Source organism: Triticum dicoccoides, chromosome 5B, assembly GCF_002162155.2.
Source record: "Triticum dicoccoides isolate Atlit2015 ecotype Zavitan chromosome 5B, WEW_v2.0, whole genome shotgun sequence".
Classification (NCBI taxonomy): domain Eukaryota; kingdom Viridiplantae; phylum Streptophyta; class Magnoliopsida; order Poales; family Poaceae; genus Triticum; species Triticum dicoccoides.
The window spans coordinates 603,428,172-603,442,364 of record NC_041389.1 but is presented as its reverse complement, the minus strand read 5'-3'; positions in this window follow the sequence as shown (position 1 = coordinate 603,442,364).

The window sequence follows — 14,193 nt, the reverse complement described above, 5'->3', positions numbered from 1 at the left end:
GCTTGAACCCACCAGAAATGCCTCCTTATTACCCAGAAAAAAAATGAATACTCCCCCTCCTAGCTGGGACCCACCTTGGTGGGAGGCTGACTTGTGGGCCCACTAAGTTGACGGGGACGGAGGGCTTTGTCAACTTAGTCAATATGAACGATTCTTGCTCCAGTGACTGTACGATGTCCATCTAACGGTCGTAGTGCTTCTTCAACCTCTGGTCTTCTTGCTCCAGCCGCCCAAAGCAGCGCCGGTCGTGCCGCATGCTCCTGCCTCCCGTGGCCGGCTATGCTGCCGCGGAGGCCTCACTGTCCCCTACTATTCCCACCACTGGCCAAGCCCTACGGCGACGGCAGCCTCACACCGCAGCCAAACCAGTGACCCCTCATACTCCTCTCCGCGCGGGCTTCACTATCGCGTCTTCCTCGGCTCCGTGTCATCCCCTTCCTAGGCCTCGCCTCGTCCACCGCCCTGGTGCTCTCGGCGCGGCGTGGTCAACGTGGTCAAGGAACAACTTCCATCGGAAGAGTACTGTACATGGAGAGACTGACATCTGGGTCCACGATGACCACAAGGAAGTGCCTCCTTATTACGCGCAAAATAATTATTCCTCCACCTTACAACAGGGACCCATGATAACCCACAAGTGTAGGGGATCGCAATAGCTTTCGAGGGTAAAGTATTCAACCCAAATTTATTAATTCGACACAAGGGGAGCCAAAGAATATTCTTGAGTATTAGCAGTTGAGTTGTCAATTCAACCACACCTGGATAATTTAGTATCTGCAGCAGAGTATTTAGTAGCAAAGTAGTATGATAATAAAGGTAACGATAGCAAAAGTAATGTTTTTGGGTTTTGTAGCAATTGTAACCATAGCAACGGGAAAGTAAATAAGCGAAGCACAAGATGTGAAAAGCTCGTAGGCAATGGATCGGTGATGGATAATTATGTCGGATGCGATTCCTCATGTAATAGCTATAACATAGGGTGACACAGAACTAGCTCCAATTCATCAATGTAATGTAGGCATGTATCCCGAATATAGTCATACGTGCTTCTGGAAAAGAACTTACATGACATCTTTTGTCCTACCCTCCCGTGGTAGCGGGGTCCTAGTGGAAACTAAGGGATATTAAGGCCTCCTTTTAATAGACAACCGGACCAAAGCATTAACACATAGTGAATACATGAACTCCTCAAACTACAGTTATCACCGAGAAGTATCCCGATTATTGTCACTTTGGGGTTGTCGGATCATAACACATAATAGGTGACTATAGACTTGCAAGATAGGATCAAGAACACACATATATTCATGAAAATGTAATAGGTTCAGATCTGAAATCATGGCACTCGGGCCCTAGTGGCAAGCATTAAGCATATCAAAGTCATAGCAACATCAATCTCAGAACACAGTGGATACTAGGGACCAAACCCTAACAAAACTAACTTGATTACATGGTAAATCTCATCCAACCCATCACCGTCTAGCAAGCCTACGATGGAATTATTCACGCACGACGATGAGCATCATGAAATTGGTGATGGAGGATGGTTGATGATGACGACGGCGACGAATCCCCCTCTTCGGAGCCCCGAACGGACTCCAGACCAGCCCTCCCGAGAGAGATTAGGGCTTCGCGGCGGCTCCGTATCGTAAAACGCAATGAAACTTTCTCTCTAATTTTCTCTCCGCGAGACAAAATATATGGAGTTGGAGTTGAGGTCGGCGGAGCCTCAGGGGGCCCACGAGACAGGGGGCGCGCCCAGGGGGGAGGACACGCTCCCCACCCTCGTGGACAGGGAGTGTCCCCCCTGGTCTTGATTCTTTCTCCAGTATTTTTTACATTTTCCAAAAAGTGCCTCCTAGGATTTTCAGGACATTCGAGAACTTTTGTTTTCTACACAGGAAACAACATCATAGCAGTTCTGCTGAAAACAGCGTCAGTCTGGGTTAGTTTCATTCAAATCATGCAAGTTAGAGTCCAAAACAAGGGCAAAAGTGTTTGGAAAAGTAGATACGTTGGAGACGTATCAACTCCCCCAAGCTGAAACCTTTGCTTGTCCCCAAGCAATTCAGTTGATAAACTGAAAGTGATAAAGAAAAACTTTTACAAATTCTGTTTGCTCTTGTTGTTGTAAACATGCAAAGCCAGCATTCAGGTTTCAGAATTATTATGAACTAACCATACTCACAATAACACTTAGGTCTCACAATTACTCATATCAATGGCATAATCAGCTAGCGAGCGATAATAATAAAACTCGGATGACAACACTTTCTCAAAACAATCATAACATGATATAACAAAATGGTATCTCGCTAGCCCTTTCTGAGACTGCAAAACATAAATGCAGAGCACCTTTAAAGATCAAGGCTGACTAAACATTGTAATTCATGGTAAAATAGATCTAGTCAAGTCATACCCAATATAAACCAACAATAATGAATGCAAATGACAGTGTGCTCTCCAGCGGGTGCTTTTTAATAAGAGGGAGTTGACTCAACATAAAAGTAAATAGATAAGCCCTTCGCAGAGGGAAGCAGGGATTTGTAGAGGTGCCAGAGCTCGATTTTAAAATAGAGATTGAATAACATTTTGAGCGGCATACTTTCGCTATCAACGCAACAACTATGAGATGGCTGTATCTTCCATACTACATGCATTATAGGCTGTTCCCAAACAGAATGGTAAGGGTTTATACTCCCCCAACCACCAACAAGCATCAATCCATGGCTTGCTCGAAACAATGAGTGCCTCCAACTAACAATAACCCTGGGGGAGTTTTGTTTAATTATTTTGATTTGCTTTGATCCTTTTGGATCATGGGACTGGGCATCTCGATTACCGACCCTTTCTCGTGAATGAGGAGTGGAGTCCACTCCTCTTGAGAATAACTCACCTAGCATGGAAGATATAGGAAGCCCTAGTTGTAACATGAGCTGCTCGAGCATACAAAATAGAATTTCATTTGAAGGTTTGGAGTTTGGCACATACAAATTTACTTGGAACGGCAGGTAAATACTGCATATAGGAAGGTATGGTGGACTCATATGGAACAACTTTGGGGTTTAAGGAGTTTCGATGCACAAGCAGTATTCCCGCTTAGTACAGGTGAAGGCTAGCAAAAGACTGGGAAGCGACCAACTGAGAGAGCGACAACAGTCATAAACATGCATTAAAATTAGTTCACACCGAGTACAAGCATGAGTAGGATATAATATACCATGAACATAAATATCGTGAAGGCTATGTTGATTTGTTTCAACTACATGCATGAGCATGTGCCAAGTCGAGTCACTCAATTCATTCAAAGGAGGATACCATCCCATCATAACACATCATAATCATTCTAATAGCATGTTGGCACGCAAGGTAAACCATTATAACTCATAGCTAATCAAGCATGGCACAAGCAACTATAATCTCTAAATTTTATTGCAAATATGTTTACTTCATAATAAGCTGAATCAGAAACGATGAGCTCATCATATTTACAGAAACAAGAGAGGTCGAGTTCATACCAGCTTTTCTCATCTCAATAAGTCCATCATATATCGTCATTATTGCCTTTCACTTGCACGACTGAACGATGTGTATAATAATAATAGTGCACGTGCATTGGACTAAGCTGGACTCTTCAAGAATTCAACTCACAAAAGAGAAGACAAGATAATAAGGGCTCTAAGTTAAATAAACAATCATGCATACGAGAGCTACTAAGCATTTTCAATAAGGTCTTCTACTCTCGACCCCCAAAGGAAAGAAAAGAAAAGAAAACTATTTACACGGGAAAGCTCCCAACAAGTAAGAAGAAGAACAAGAAATCTTTTTGGGTTTTCATTTTAATTCTACTGCAAGCATGGAAATTAAACTAACTATTTTTTTGGTTTTTCTTAAGGTTTATCAAACACACAAGAAGAAAACTAGAAAAAGAAATTTAAACTAACATGGATAATAGAATGAAAGAGTATGAGCACCGGCGACTAGTGTGTGAACATGAATGTAAAGTCGGTGAGAAATATGTGCTCCCCCAAGCTTAGGCCTTTGGCCTAAGTTGGTCTATTACCAAGGACCGCTGCTACTCTCCCTGGTGTACTGGGAAGTGTAATCAGGATACCACTGGCCAGCCATCTCCGGATCCCACTAGAAAGATGATGCACGATAAGGGTCCAGTGCAGGTTCTGGCTCAGGTTCAAGTTCTGGAGTGGATGATTGGCCTCGATGAGCGTACACCGCCTCCAATGTAACAAGAAAATTATCTGCAATCAAATCAAACAACAGAGGCGCAGGCAAAATAATACTCTCATTGTGTTTCTTATTAAATCTAAGGTTATATAAGAGCATCTTCTCTTTGTTGTCAATAATAAACGCGTGTGCTACCATGCTCTTGTAATCTAAAATGTAAGGAGGCAATTTTTTATCCTCTTTCTCATGGTGCCTAATAGGTATCTCAAAATGTCTAGCAAGACGTGAAGCATATATACCTCCAAATATGGGGCCTTTTGTACGATTCAGGCTTAGCCGTTTAGCAATGACGGCACCCATACTAAAACTATTGTCACCAAACAAGGCATGCTGAAAAATGATAATATCAGGAACATTAAAGTTTCCACTATTTCCACGACCAATCAAGCATCTACTAGCAAATATGGCAAAGTAGCGTAAAACAGGAAAGTGTATGCTAGAGATTTTTGCCTCGGAACCTTTCTTTGGATCCTCTACAGCTATAGTCTTAACAAATCCATCCACATCTTTACGATGTGGTTCCTCTAATTCTCCCTCATAGGGTATCCTACATACCGTGCAAAAGTTACGTAAAGAAATTTCTCTGACTTCATCATATAAATGAAATGACACTGAAGGCGGTGACTTCTTAGGATAATAATAAAAAATTTGCATGAAAGTATTGGTAAGTAAGAGATACTGATCCATCCGGTCGTGGAGGAAATCGGTGAGGTCCGCATTCTCGATCAAAGAATAAAAATCTTCATAAATTCCAGCTTCTTAAGAAATTATCACATGGCCATTCACACGACCGTACTTCCGCTAAGCGAGGAAGATTATACTTGGCTTTTTCCTTCTCTTTAGCTTGTTTTTCCTGAGAGCCTTGGCTAGAAGAGCCCCTCAAAAATTTCCTTAACATTTTTTGAAAATTTCTGAAAATTTAGTAACTTCAAAATAAAAGTGAATAAAACTTAACAAGAATGGTAGCAACTACTCCTACAAGTGCCTAGAGCCTATATCATGCATTAGAAATGCTTGGGACCTCATAAATTTAACATGCAAGCTCAAGAACATGGTCACCTATGCAGCAAAACTTTGCAATGAATAAAGCACTAGAACAAAAACTATTTGGACCAATGGAGGAGTCACATACCAAGCAACAATCACCCAAAGCACTTTTGTGAATGGAGCTTTGAGCAAGGAGATCGGAAATCGCAGCAAAATGAGCTAGAACTCATGCTTGAGCTGGATGGGGATTTTTTGGGTAGAAGATGCAGTGTGTGGGTGCTGGCATAAGTGGAGGGGTCCCATCGGGGGCCCACGAGACAGGGGGGCGCGCCCAGGTGGGGTGGCGCGCCCTCCACTCTCGTGGCCTAGTGCTTGCCCCTCTGCAGTGGTTTCAGTGCCTAAAATCCTCAAATATCCCATAAAAAAATCATACTAAATTTGCAGGGCATTTGGAGCACTTTTATTTTCGGGATATTTTTTCATTGCACGGGTAATTCAGAAAACAGATGGATAACAATATTTTTGATTTATTTATTCTAAATAACAGAAACTAAAAAGAGGGTACAAAAGGTTGTGCCTTCTAGTTTCATCCATCTCATGATCATCAAAATGAATCCACTAACAAGGTTGATCAAGTCTTGTTAACAAACTCATTCCGAATAACACGGAACCGGAGAAATTTCGAATAACACTAAGTTACCTCAACGGGGATATGAAAATCCCCAACAATAAGAATATCATACTTTTTCTTGACAGTAGGGAGAGGAAATTCAAAACCTCCAATAATAATAGTTGGAACTTTTCCAATAGAATTGATACTATGAATTTGAGATTGTTTCCTCGGAAAGTGTACCATACGCTCATTACCATTAACATGAAAAGTGACATTGCCTTTGTTGCAATCAATAACAGCCCCTGCAGTATTCAAATAGAGTTTGAGATGAGAAAAGCATAGATAGCTAGAGAATGTTCTTAGGCATTCTTGTCCATCCACTTGGCCAAAGAAAAAGAAACCAATCAATCAAATCAACAAGTGGATGTCCTCGAATGAGTAAAATATGCAACCAACATGCTCACACAATAAAATGGCAAATGAAATATGTGGCAAAGCATGCACAACCAATTCTATCATCTATCAAACAATTGGCGATGACTAGGTCGTCTATATATGAGTATATTGACTTAGGAGTCAAATGAGAACATTTGATCACAGGTCATACTCATCGTTTAAGCTCAAGTGGGGTTACCAGTTTTACATAATGCATTGATGTGTTCACATCATTAGAGTTGTTTTGACTCAATTCTTAGAATTAAGCTCCCCCTAGATGTGAGATCCCCCCTTAGAGGGATGAACTAACCTTGGGTTTTGTCGATGATGACTTCATGTAGGTGTTGAAGATGTGGATGCTCAATGTTGATGTAGATCATTTAGAGCAATCATTTGGAGTGAGTTGCACTTTCAATACCTACATGGGTTCGTCCCACAAGGAACAAACAAGAATATCCATAGACATAGAGTGATGCACACACAAGATGATGTCCATGAAAACATTAGGTTACCTTGTCCCTTGCCTTACCAACATGAGGGTTTGTGACTCCTTGAACTAGTGCAAGATATGGAAGTTGATTGCACTTGTCCTTGCCATAATGATATGTGTGAAGAATGTTGGCGAAGTCACCCTCAAGAACACTCTAGTTCTTCTTCTTCAGGATCCACATCATCTTCATGGGAATCCTTGGAGTTGTAGTTGTACTTGATGAAGTAGAACTTGATGTAGTCTTGGGAACCCACTTGACCAAGGCCTTAGGTGCTTCTTCAAATGCGTCAATCTCCTCTTGAAGCTTGTCCTTGCCTTTGTTCTTGTGGTCTTGTGGTGGAAGATCATCTTGTGCTTGTGTTCCCTTGAAGGAAGTAGGATCATACTTCTCTTGTTGAGGAACAAACTTTGTCTTGGGGTATTGATCTTCTTCCCACTCAACTCCATTGGCATTGAACTTTCGTTCAAAACCAACACCTTGATTCTTCCGGTGCCTTCCTTGCTTGCGTACAATTTCCTCGAATTGCTTACTCCCGGCAAGGCTCTTGTATACACCTTTCTCTATAATTCCCTTCAATAAGCTATTTTCTTGCTCAAGTGTAACTTGGCTAAGAGAATCATTAGTGGAATCAAGAGAACTACTAGAAGCAACAATATTGGATTTAGCATTATTATTGTTACTACTAGAGGAAGAATCTTTCTTGTTCTTGTTACTAGACTTGACTTGAGGCATGTAAGTAGATAAGAGTAAACGCTTGGCAATGTAAGAAGAACTTTTCTTATGGAGATCATCATTGATTGCCTTTAAGAACTCATGCTCTTGCTCAAGATTGAGCTTTTCAAAGCGTAACTTCTCATGAGCCCTTAAAAGTTCTCGATGATCTTCGAAGATACTTTCATGAGCTAACTTAAGAGTGTTTAGTTCTTTAGTTAGAAGCTCGATCTTCTCCTTATCATTGTCATTCGTTTTATCTTGATTAGCATGATTAATTGACGTTTCATCATAGTATTCATTACTAGAGTTGTCAATAAGTAAATCATCTTCATCACTATTAAAGTCAACATACTCGGGGTGTGTTACCTTAGGACCTTTGGCCATGAAGCATCTTCCAATTCCTTCATTTGGTGCATCAAATATGTCGTAGGAGTTGGTTGACACAAGTGCTAGACTGGCAACACCTTCATCTTGAGTATATTCGGAGTCGGAGTGATAGCTTCTCTCGGAGTGATTGTCGGAGTCGGAGCCGGATACCCATTCACCAACCTGAGCTTGATGTCTTCGTTTTGTGTAGCTCTTTGATGACTTGTCCTTCCTTTCCGAATCCTTGCTTCTCCGTGAGGGTCTTCGTTCATAATGATCATCTCTACTCCTTCTCTCTCTTGGTGGTGATTCTTCTCTTCTACTTCTTCTTTTTGGAGAATCTTCTCTTATTTTGTAGGGTGCCGTACACTCATTGGAATAGTGTCCGGGTCTCCCACAATTGTAGCAATTGCGCTCTCGACTAGAAGATCATTTGTCATTGTAGGACCTTGACTTAGAGCTTCTTTCTTTGCTTCTACTCTTGTAGAATTTGTTGAAGTTCTTCACCATTAAGCTCAATTCTTCATTGAAGGTTTGTTTCTCACTTGATGATGTGGGGGCTTCACATGAGGCTTTGTAAGCACTACTTGACTTGTTGTGAAGTTCCTCCTTATCCTTGAGTGACATCTCATGAGCAACAATTCTTCCAATGACTTCCGTTGGCTTGAGATCTTTGTAATTTGGCATCATTTGGATCAATGTGCACACGGTATCATATTTTCCATCCAATGCTCTTAGGATCTTCTTGATGATGAATCTGTCGGTCATCTCTTCACTTCCTAAGCCGGCAATCTCATTTGTGATAAGAGCAAGCCTAGAGTACATTTCAGCGACACCTTCACCATCCTTCATTTTGAACTTGTCAAGCTGACTTTGGAGCACATCCAACTTGGATTCCTTGACGGAGTCGGTACCTTCATGCATATCAATCAAAGTATCCCAAATTTCCTTTGCATTCTCAAGACGGCTGACTTTGTTGAATTCTTTGGGGCACAAGCCATTGAAGAGGATATCACAAGCTTGAGCGTTGTATTGAGCATCTTCAATTCATCCGCACTAGCTTCACGGTTCTGCTCTCTCCCATCAAAGAATTCACCTTGCAAGCCAATACACACAATAGCCCAAACGGCGGAGTTATGTCCGAGAATATGCATTTTCATCTTATGCTTCCAACTAGCAAAATTAGTGCCATCAAAGTAAGGACCTCTGCGGTGATAATTTCCCTCGCTAGACGTCATACTCTCCTAGGTTGTGAAACCAAGGCTATGACCACCAAAAGCTATGGAAATCAAAGCAAATGGAGACCAAAGCTCTGATACCACTTGTAGGACCTTGAAGTATGTCTAGAGGGGGGGTGATTAGACTACTTGACCAATTAAAAACTTAACCTTTTCCCAATTTTAGACTTTGGCAGATTTTAGCTATCTTTGCACAAGTCAAGCAATCTTCACACAATTCAAGCAAGCATGCAAAGAGTATATGAGCAGCGGAAATTAAAGCATGCAACTTGTAAGAATGTAAAGGGAAGGGTTTGGAGGATTCAAACGCAATTGGAGACACGGATGTTTTTGTCGTGGTTCCGATAGGTGGTGCTATCGTACATCCACGTTGATGGAGACTTCAACCCATGAAGGGTAACGGTTGCGCGAGTCCACGGAGGGCTCCAGCCACAAATGATCCACGAAGAAGCAACCTTGTCTATCCCACCATAGCCGTCGCCCATGAAGGACTTGCCTCACTAGCGGTAGATTTTCACGAAGTAGGCGATCTCCTTGCCCTTACAAACTCCTTGGTTCAACTCCACAATCTTGTCGGAGGCTCCCAAGTGACACCTAGCCAATCTAGGAGACACCACTCTCCAAGAAGTAACAAATGATGTGTTGATGATGAACTCCTTGCTCTTGTGCTTCAAATGATAGTCTCCCCAACACTCAACTCTCTCCCATAGGATTTGGATCTGGTGAAAGAAGATTTGAGTGGAAAGAAACTTGGGGAAGGTTAGAGATCAAGATTCATATGGTAGGAATGGAATATCTTGGCCTCAACACATGAGTAGGTGGTTCTCTCTCAGAACTGGTAAGTTGGAAGTGTAGGTTTGTTCTGATGGCTCTCTCCAGAAATGAAGAGGACGTGGAGGGGTATATATAGCCTCCACACAAAATCTAACCGTTACACACAATTGACCAAACTCGGTGGGACCGAATCAACAAACTCGGTCTGACCGATTTAGTAAACCTAGTGACCGTTAGTGATTTCGGTGGGACCGACATGCAACTCGGTAGGACCGATATGGTTAGGGTTAGGGCATAACGTAATCTCGGTGAGACCGATTACACAAACTCGGTGAGACCGATTTTGGTAATTAGCTAACCAGAGAGTTGGTCAGGTAAACTCGGTGGGACCGATTCGCTCTTTTCGGTGAGACCGAAATGTTACGAAAGGGAAACAGAGAGTTTACATCGCAATCTCGGTGGGACCGATCGCTCACTTCGGTTAGACTGAACCGTTACGAAAGAAAACGGAGAGATTACAATCCCATCTCGCTGAGACCGAGATCCCTTCGGTGAGACCTATTGCCTAGGGTTTGTGGCAGTGGCTATGACATTTGAACTCGGTGGCGCCGGATAGAAAGAATCGGTAGGACCGATTTGACTTTGGGTTTAGGTCAAATGTGGATGTGAGAAAGTAGTTGAGGGTTTTTGGAGCATATCACTAAGCACTTGAAGCAAGAGGCTCATTAAGCAACACCTCATCCCTCCTTGATAGTATTGGCTTTTCCTATAGACTCAATGTGATCTTGGATCACTAAAATGTAAAATGTAGAGTCTTGAGCTTTTGAGCTTGAGCCAATCCTTTGTCCTTAATATTTTGAGGGATCCACTTTCATCATCCATGCCATGCCATTCATTGAGCTTTCCTGAAATATTTTTCTTGGAATAGCATTAGATCAATGAGCTATATGTTGTTATGAATTACCAAAACCACCTAGGGATAGTTGCACTTTCACTCAGGAATATCAAGAATAACAAAGTCCATTAAGATAGTGACATTTGCAACTACAACAGGCACATCCTCACAAATACTGACAGGTATGGCAGTTGATTTATCAGCCATTTGCAAAGATATTTCAGTAGGTGTCAACTTATTCAATTCAAGTCTACGATATAAAGAGAGAGGCATAACACTAACACTGGCTCCAAGATCACATAAAGCAGTTCTAACATAGTTTCTTTTAATGGAGCATGGTATAGTTGGTACCCCGGGGTCTCCAAGTTTCTTTAGTATTCCACCCTTAAAAGTGTAATTAGCAAGCATGGTAGAAATTTCAGATTCCGGTATCTTTCTTTCTTTTTTGTAATGATATCTTCCATATACTTAGCATAAGGATTTACTTTAAGCATATCAGTTAAGCGCATACGTAAGAAGATAGGTCTAATCATTTCAGCAGAGCGCTCAAAATCCTCATTATCCTTTGTCTTGGATGGTTTAGGAGGAAAGGGCATGGGTTTCTGAACCCATGGTTCTCTTTCTCTACCGTGCTTCCTAGCAACAAAATCTCTCTTATCATAACGTTGATTCCTTGATTGTGGGTTATCAAGATCAACTGCAGGTTCAATCTCTACTTCATTATTTTTGCTAGCTTGAGCATCAATATGAACATTATCATTAACATTATCACTAGGTTCATGTTCATCACATGATTGTGTTTCAGCATCAAAAATAGAAATATCATTGGGATTCTCAGGTGTGTCTATGACAGGTTCACTAGAAGCATGCAAAGTCCTATCGTCTTTCTTTTTCTTCTTTTTAGAAGAACTAGGTGCTTCTAAATTACTTCTCTGAGAATCTTGCTCGATTCTCTTAGGGTGGCCTTCAGGAAACAAAGGTTCCTGAGTCATTCTACCAGTTATAGTAGCCACTCTAATAGCAAAGTCATTTTTATTATTTAATTCATCAAGCAAATCATTTTGAGCTTTAAGTACTTGCTCAGCTTGAGTAGCGACCATAGAAGCATATTTGCTAATGAGTTTAAGTTCACCTTTAACTCTAGCCATGTTATCGCTCACGCGTCCTATCTCGAAAGCATTATTCTTTAACTCTCTACCGACATAAGCATTAAAACTTTCTTGTCTATCCATGAAGTCATCAAATTCATCTAAGCATGGGCTATGAAATTTAGTAGAGGGGATTTCAACTTTATCATATCTATAGAGAGAATTTACCTTTACTACCTGTGTCGGGTTATCAAGACAATGTGGTTCTTCAACAGGCGGTATATTAAGACCATGTATTTCTTCAATAGGTGGTAAATTCTTAATATCTTCAGCTTTAATACCTTTTTCTTTCATTGATTTCTTTGCCTCTTGCATGTCTTCAGGATTGAGAAATAAAACACCTCTCTTCTTCGGAGTGGGTTTAGGAATAGGCTCAGGAGTTGGCTCAATTGGTTCAGGAATTGCCTCAGGAATTGGCTCAGGGAGAGTCCAATTATTTTCATTGGTTAACATATTATTCGATAGTAATTCAGCTTCGTCGACTGTTCTTTCCCTGAAAACACAACCAGCACAACTATCCAAGTAGTCCTTGGAAGTATCATTTAGTCCATTATAAAAGATATCAAGTATTTCATTTTTCTTGAGAGGATGATCAGGCAAAGCATTAAGTAATTGGAGAAGCCTCCCCCAAGCTTGTGGGAGACTCTCTTCTTTGATTTGCACAAAATTATATATTTCCCGCAAGGCAGCTTGTTTCTTATTAGCAGGGAAATATTTAGCAGAGAAGTAATAAATCATATCATGGGGACTACGCACACAACCAGGAGCAAGAGAATTATACCAAGTCTTAGCATCACCCTTTAAAGAGAACAGGAATATCTTAAGGATATAAAAGTAGCGAGATTTATCATCATGAGTAAACAAGGTAGCTATATCATTCAACTTGGTAAGATGTGCCACAACAGCTTCAGATTCAAGGCCATAAAAAGGATCAGATTCTACCAAATTAATAATTTCGGGATCAACAGAGAATTCATAATCCTTATCAGTAACACAGATAGGTGAAGTAGCAAAAGCAGGGTCAGGTTTCATTCTAGCATTAAGAGAATGCTGCTTCCATTTAGCTAATAATTTCTTAAGATCATATCTATCATTGCAAGCAAAGATAGCTCTAGCAACTTCTTCATTCATAACATAACCCTCGAGAACAATAGGCAATTCATAATCATTCGGAGAACCTTCATCATCACTATCATCAATAATAGCATCTTCAATAATTTCGTTCTCTCTAGCCCTAGCAAGTTGTTCATCAAGAAATTCACCTAATGGCAAAGTAGTATCACGCACATAAGTAGTTTCATCATAAGTATCATGCAAAGCAGAAGTGGCATCATCAATAACATGTGACATATCAGAATTCATAGCAGTAGCAGGTTTAGGTGTCGCAACATTACTCATAACAGAAGGAGAATCTAGTGCAGAGCTAGATGGCAGTTCCTTACCTCCCCTCGTAGTTGAGGGATAGATCTTGGTTTTAGCGTCTTTCAAGTTCTTCATAGTGATCAACAGATATAAATCGCAAGTGACTCAAAGAATAGAGCTATGCTCCCCGGCAACGGCGCCAGAAATTAGTCTTGATAACCCACAAGTGTAGGGGATCGCAATAGCTTTCGATGGTGAATTATTCAACCCAAATTTATAGATTCGACACAAGGGGAGCCAAAGAATATTCTTGAGTATTAGCAGTTGAGTTGTCAATTCAACCACACCTGGATAACTTAGTATCTGCAGTAGAGTATTTAGTAGCAAAGTAATATGATAATAAAGGTAACGGTAGCAAAACTAATGTTTTTGGGTTTTGTAGTAATTGTAACAATAGCAATGGGAAAGTAAATAAGAGAAGCACAAGATGTGAAAAGCTCGTAGGCAATGGATCAGTGATGGATAATTATGGCGGATGTGATTCCTCGTGTAATAGCTATAACACAGGGTGACATAGAACTACCTCCAATTCATCAATGTAATGTAGGCATGTATTCCGAATATAGCCATACGTGCTTATGGAAAAGAACTTGCATGACATCTTTTGTCCTACCCTCCCGTGGCAGCGGAGTCCTAGTGGAAACTAAGGGATATTAAGGCCTCCTTTTAATAGAGAATCGGACCAAAGCATTAACACATAGTGAATACATGAACTCCTCAAACTACGGTCATCACCGAGAAGTATCCTGATTATTGTCACTTCGGGGTTGTCGGATCATAACACATAATAGGTGACTATAGACTTGCAAGGTAGGATCAAGAACACACATATATTCATGAAAACATAATAGGTTCAGATCTGAAATCA